Here is a 7347-nt window from a genome sequence, read left to right on the forward strand (position 1 = left end):
TGGCAAGCCGTTCCACAGGACTACATCCAGCATCTCTACGATCGTCTCCATGGGAGAATAGCAGCCTGCATTGCTGCGAAAGGTGGATATACACTGTACTAGTGCCGACATTGTGCATGCTCTGTTGCCTGTGTCTATGTGCCTGTGGTTCTGTCAGTGTGTTCATGTGATGTATCTGACCCCAGGAATGTGTCAATAAAGTTTCCCCTTCCTGGGACAATGAATTCAAGGTGTTCTTATTTCAATTTCCAGGAGTGTATTTCCTTCATGAGTGAGGTTGATATGTCTGTCGAATTCCCCATTCGTGGTATGCATCGTCGCAAGAACAATGCCCTATTCGTCTCTGCTCCGCGTCACATGCCCGAACGCCTTCACTCTATCAACATTACCTAAAGCCTTGCTAAAAGCAATTGGCGTTAAAGCGGTCAGTCCATGCCTGTACATACCATGTTTGGTATCGTCGGTCATTTTGATTAATCCAGTTTCTGTGCTATCGAGGCTGATATTTACAGTGGAAGTTATAATAAGTATTAAGGTAATCCGTCAAACAGTCGTATGTAATGTACTCGAAGCTTTTAGCTACTGCAGCTAATATGCTGATAGGTCTATATTTACCTAACGATTAGGGCTGATTATATCCGGGTACTGGTCGACATAAGTATTTTTTTCACTCATCACGACTTATGAAAAGATCTGTAGTATAGTGCCATTGATCCATCTGCCACGGTGTAGATGAACTACGCACAGGTAAATTCTGACTTCGGGCCGTTGCAGCAATGTACGTGCCAGAAGACATCAAAGATGCATAGAAATTCGCAGTCCCAGGTTTTTTGTCCATCTGAACACTAAAGACTGTTCGTCATTTATATGGACGATGAAAGTACTAATATCTTGAGATCTGGAGACCATTGGTACAGATACGATATTTAAAGGATGAGAAACCGGTGAGATATTATTAACATACAAGATCAAACAAAAGCGTTTATAACACGAATCAGTCGAAATGGAAAGTGTGTCTGTTAGAACATCTCTGTTTCAGGTGTCCGTTTTTGCGATATCCACTTATACTGACCCCTCTTTTTTCTTCTTCTTGTCTGTAAATTAAATTCAGTCTCCTTCCAGACGGAAAGAGAGCATTCATCGAATTTGCACCTAACTACCTACGATTAGTTTCAAAAGGATGTAACAATGCTAGAAATTAGAACCTCAGACAAAGTGCAAAGTGTTCGTACAACTCTTTGCATTCACTATTACAACTTCCGAATCGGTACATGACGTAAGAGAGCCCAGTTGTTGCCTATTCAGCATCTAACGTCTACTCGCTGTCAGGATAGCAACCGTATTCTAAAATACCAAATTATTAACCTCTATAGAACAAGACAGTCAACGGCCTTGCCGCAGTGGATACGCCGGTTCCCGTCAGATCACCGCAGTTAAGCGCTGTCGGGCGAGGTCGGCACTTGGATGGATGACCATCCAGGCCGCCATGCGCTGTTGCCATTTTTCGGGGTGCACTCAGCCTCGTGATGCCAATCGAGGGGCTACTCGACCGAATAGTAGCGGCTTCGGTCCAGAATACCATCATAACGACCAGGAGAGCGGTGTGCTGATCCCACGCCCCTCCTATCTGCATCTTCCAATGAGGATGACACGGCAGTCGGATGGTCCCGGTAGGCCACTCGTGGCCTGAAGACGGATTTCTTGTTATAGAACAAGACAGATTACCGTATGGCACAAAAGTAAAATATGAGATTTCTACAAATGAATTCGATCAATCTTCTGTTGAGGCTGCTTATTGCAACGTAGCTAACCGTGCGACTGTAAAGGTACCCCTACAAACATACACATACACTTAAAATATACGGACGTAGTGGCTTTATGCGAATTATACATCTCTAAATATACACTCTCTGAACTACAGTGAAGTGCATGGCGCTAGGTACTTGACAAGGTACTAAGTATTAGGCTTTCTACCCACTCCAGTCGTGTGTGTTTGTATATGCGTGTGTGTGCGCGCGTGCGTGTCTGCGTGTTGTGTGTGAGCGCGCTTCGTATGGATGAGGGGCGCTCAACGCCGAGGTTATCAGCATCCACGTCACCTACGAATCGCAGGAAGAACGACTGCTTAAACGTCTCTGAGAATGCTATAACGTTGATCATGTCTTCACTGTCCCTACCAGAGCGATACTTAGAAAGACGAAGAATTTATCTGTACCACTCAGTTAATGCTGGTTCTTTAACCCTTATAAGTAGATTTACACCGTATGATTTACTTCTGACGCTCTGCTTCGAGTCAAACCTATGACCATTCAGGATGCCCTTATTTGTACACGTTCCGTACCCCTTGTTAGTTCTGTTTCGTATTGGTCCCATACATTAGTGGAATATTCTGTGAGGGGACGCGCAAGTGATTTGTAAGCAGTTCCTTTCACTGCAAATGAACCGAAGTCTGCTACACACATTAACTACGACTGAGCTATACCATCATTCCCTATAAGAAATTATTCCCTGGTATTTGTATGAACTGACTGATTCTAATTGTGAAACACTGATATTGCATCCATAAAATCTGGATTTCTTCGTTTTCTGAAGTGCATAACTATACAGTTGATACATTTACAACCAATCTTGGCATCCCTTTGAAATACTGTAATACTCGGACTGGATATTCCTGGACCATTTTTCACACAGCATTTCATTAAATTTCCCTGAATTTACTCAATTTCTGTCGATGACTCTCCATCCAAGAACTCATGCTCTATCCTCCCTACCAATAAATTCTCAGTCCAGTTACAAGTTATACCAGTCGGAAAACTTAAAACGATTTGGTATTTAAATAAAAAACAATAAACATTACTTCAAAATGGTGGAGCGGTGAACTGCGTGATTCACACACACATGTCGGACCTTGTTCTGTTTATTCATTCGTAAGGAATTCTCTTAACAAAACTCACAAGACACAATACAACATACGGCTACCCCCGTTGGAGGTTCGAATCTTCCCTCGGGCATGGGTGTGTGTGTTGTCCTTAGCGTATGTTAGTTAAGTTAGATTAAGTTAGTTTAAGTTAGATTAAGTAATGTGTTAGCCTAGGGACCGGTGACCTCAGGAGTTTGGTCCCATTGGAATTTATCACAAATTTCCAAAAATTTTTAATACAACATAGAAAACGCACTCCCTCAATGGGAGCGATCTTCAGAATTGTCTGAAGATAAGGAAATACAGCGTTTCTTCAAAGTTTTCCAGTTTTTTTAAGGATCAAATGAAGTTCTGGATAATGCATTACTTAAATACTAATACTATCTAAGCCAGAGAACAAAACTCAATGTGCTGAAAGCAGAAAATTCAGTTCGATGTTAATGTCTCTCCCGTTTATCCAAAAGGTAGCACATTACATTTGATTTTAGTATTTCTTCATTAAACAAACAATTAGTTTAATCTTAATCTTCCTTGACCAGTCGGAAAAAAATTAATGATCGCCTTAGCAAAGGATAACGCATAAGTAAATATCACAGGATTATAAGGATATGTAAAGAACTACTTCACTTCGAAACTCGTCCGCAGCTCGTGGTCGTGCGGTAGCGTTCTCGCTTCCCACGCCCGGGTTCCCGGGTTCGATTCCCGACGAGGTCAGGGATTATCTCTGCCTCGTGATGACTGGGTGTTGTGTGGCGTCCTTAAGTTAGTTAGGTTTAAGTTGTTCTATGTTCTAGGGGACTGATGGCCATAGATGTTAAGTCCCATAGTGCTCAGAGCCACTTGAACCATTTTTTTTTCCCAACTCCCAAACCCGATCAAGCAAACAAATTGGCCCCCCTTTGGAAAGTAGGTGCATCCATCAAACACATACCACAGGCAAATATTCAGATTTCAGATTTACAGGGGCCGTGTGGAGGACGTCTGGTAAGCGGTTTCGACATTTGACGACCGCAGCACAAATACGGCACGTGTCAGCTACCGTAACCAAAGTAGAGATGCATTTACAGGAGGTATTACGGTCTGCACTTTTAGTTTTTAGCGCCGTTCCTCCTCTTCATGCCGACAGCGTTCGTTCGTGCCTAGCGCGCTCCCAGATCAGGTCGAGTGCCCACCTCTCCGTTTCTCTCTTAACTCCACGCACGACGCTATTGTATCGGTGCCCACAGGCTGGCCATTCCCGCCAGATGGTGCGGAACCGGGTTTCCAGCAGCTGACGGGCCGCGCGAAGAATTCTAAATATGCAGGCAACCGGCACAAATTTAATTTGGTATCCCATGCCACGGTACTTTCATTCGTAATTGTTGGTGTGATAAAGATGCAAGATAACTTTAATAGAGTAAGAGGTCCTGGCTGGGGACGCCAATTGAAAAGTAGCGAAAACTATATACAGGGTGTTTCAAAAATGACCGGTATATTTGAAACGGCAATAAAAACTAAACGAGCAGCGATAGAAATACACCGTTTGTTGCAATATGCTTGGGACAACAGTACATTTTCAGGCAGACAAACTTTCAAAATTACAGTAGTTACAATTTTCAACAACAGATGGCGCTGCGGTCTGGGAAACTCTATAGTACGATATTTTCCACATACCCACCATGCGTAGCAATAATATGGCGTTGTCTCTGAATGAAATTACTCGAAACCTTTGACAACGTGTCTGGCGGAATGGGTTCACATGCAGATGAGATGTACTGCTTCAGCTGTTCAATTGTTTCTGGATTCTGGCGATACACCTGGACTTTCAAGTGTCCCCACAGAAAGAAGTCACAGCGGTTCATGTCTGGCGAATAGGGAGGCCAATCCACGCCGCCTCCTGTATGTTTCGGATAGCCCAAAGCAATCACACGATCATCGAAATATTCATTGAGGAAATTAAAGACGTCGGCCGTGCGATGTGGCCGGGCACCATCTTGCATAAACCACGAGGTGTTCGCAGTGTCGTCTAAGGCAGTTTGTACCGCCACAAATTCACGAAGAATGTCCAGATAGCGTGATGCAGTAATCGTTTCGGATCTGAAAAATGGGCCAATGATTCCTTTGGAAGAAATGGCGGCCCAGACCAGTACTTTTTGAGGATGCAGGGACGATGGGACTGCAACATGGGGCTTTTCGGTTCCCCATATGCGCCAGTTCTGTTTATTGACGAAGCCGTCCAGGTAAAAATAAGCTTCGTCAGTAAACCAACTGCTGCCCGCATGCATATCGCCGTCATCAATCCTGTGCACTATATGGTTAGCGAATGTCTCTCGTGCAGCAATGGTAGCGGCGCTGAGGGGTTGCCGCATTTGAATTTTGTATGGATAGAGGTGTAAACTCTGGCGCATGAGACGATACGTCGACGTTGGCGTCATTTGGACCGCAGCTGCAACACGGCGAGCGGAAACCTGAGGCCGCTGTTGGATCACCTGCTGCACTAGCTGCGCGTTGCCCTCTGTGGTTGCTGTACGCCGTCGTCCTACCTTTCCAGCACGTTCATCCGTCACGTTCCCAGTCAGCTGAAATTTTTCAAACAGATCCTTTATTGTATCGCTTTTCGGTCCTTTGGTTACATTAAACCTCCGTTGAAAACTTCGTCTTATTGCAACAACACTGTGTTCTAGGCGGTGGAATTCCAACACCAGAAAAATCCTCTGTTCTAAGGAATAAACTATGTTGTCTACAGCACACGTGCACGTTGTGAACAGCACACGCTTGCAGCAGAAAGACGACGTACAGAATGGCGCACCCACAGACTCCGTTGTCTTCTATGTCTTTCACATCACTTGCAGCGCCATCTGTTGTTGACAATTGTAACTACTGTAATTTCGAAAGTTTGTCTGCCTGAAAATGTACTGTTGTCCCAAGCATATTGCAACAAACGGTGTATTTCTATCGCTGCTCGTTTAGTTTTTATTGCCGTTTCAAATATACCGGTCATTTTTGAAACACCCTGTACATAAAAAGGTAATCCTGGCACGGTACGCTAAATTGCAAGATAACGCTTTACAAGGAACGATAAAATTAAAGTTATCCTGGCAGGGTACGGTAAATGGAATCGATACGAAATTTTATTCTTCTGACAGGGAAATAATGGAATAGTTACGAAAATTTTTCTGACAGGGTCCGCTAAATGGAGTGTTTACTCTTGGAAGCTGACGCTGTAATGCATGATATTCTTGCAGAGTCGTACACATTGAGAGTTAACACTTTGGGGTGACTATGTTAAAGTGATGATTTGATTGAAAAGGCAGGCAAAATATAGTTTACTGACAACATTTATTTTTACAAACATACAAAAAAAGAAACATAGACAGACCTAATTCAACTCAAACAGATTATTTTCGAATATCGGAAACAACTAAAAGGTGGTTTAAGACCACAATGGACAAGGATCTTGGGTGGCAAAAGTGAGTTAAATACACTGGCCCTGAAAAACTGTGGGTAACGCGATCTTTAATTGTTCTGACGCTGAGTAGACTTTCACTGTTCAATCTACATTAGGCTATGCGGGTGCAGCTGAGAGCAAGTAGCGATTGGGGGTTTGTACGCCTAGACAAGGCCGGAGCAGCAGTACGTTACCCTGTTCGGTTGGTGCAGCGATGTAACTGCATCTGGCGTGACGTGTGCGGCAGTGGCGAGTCGTAAGGGCGCACCTGTGAGTCGATAGCGCCACGAAAGAAAAATCCAACGATCTAGCGATCAGGCAGACGGATCGCAATTTACTCCCTACTAGAGGCCTGAAATCACGGAAGATTTCAGTGTATGACACACCCATTCGCTGGTCGTACCAAGGGCCAATTCGGCTCACTTATACGGCACAGCACCCAAGGATGCCAAACGTCGAGACTGGTAAACCAAATCGAATAAGTGTTCCCTCGGCAAACGAGTGGACCGAGACGATTGAAGTCACACTGTCGGCACAGTGAAAACTTCACCACAGGCTCCCCAGTCTAACTTTTCGCAAGTTGAGTGAGTCTTAGGACAGGTCGCAAGTACCAACCCCACCTGCAAGAGCTTCGACCAGAAGTTGCTTCCAGACCAAAGTCCAGAGCCAGAGTGCCTCGCAGACCGAAGTCCCGAGCCATAGTGACTTGCACCTCTCCAGATAAACAAAAATTTCGGTGTTTCCACACAGTGCACGAACGACAACGCCTTCCATTCCGTCTTGAGCCAACCACAGAGCCTTAGAAGAGCTAAATTTCCCCTTCTACACGCCAAAACAAACTCTCGACCAACCAGCGCAAGAGTTAAGAGACCTACGTCTCTTAATTACTGACTTCTTTAAATTTTTGTGGTGGGAGAAGGTGTTTTTTTCTGAAGTCGCTTCCCACAGCAACAACTGAATCGATACAATCTTACAGATCTTTATCTTAACTGCCTGTGCA

General features: G+C 44.3%; 1 pseudogene; it reads left to right on the forward strand.

Moving 5' to 3' along the window:
- The first annotated feature begins 1382 nt into the window (after positions 1 to 1382).
- On the forward strand, positions 1383 to 1500 carry LOC124617328 (annotated as a pseudogene).
- The last annotated feature ends 5847 nt before the right edge of the window (positions 1501 to 7347 follow it).

This window comes from Schistocerca americana, chromosome 5 (genome assembly GCF_021461395.2).
Source record: "Schistocerca americana isolate TAMUIC-IGC-003095 chromosome 5, iqSchAmer2.1, whole genome shotgun sequence".
Classification (NCBI taxonomy): Eukaryota; Metazoa; Arthropoda; class Insecta; order Orthoptera; family Acrididae; genus Schistocerca; species Schistocerca americana.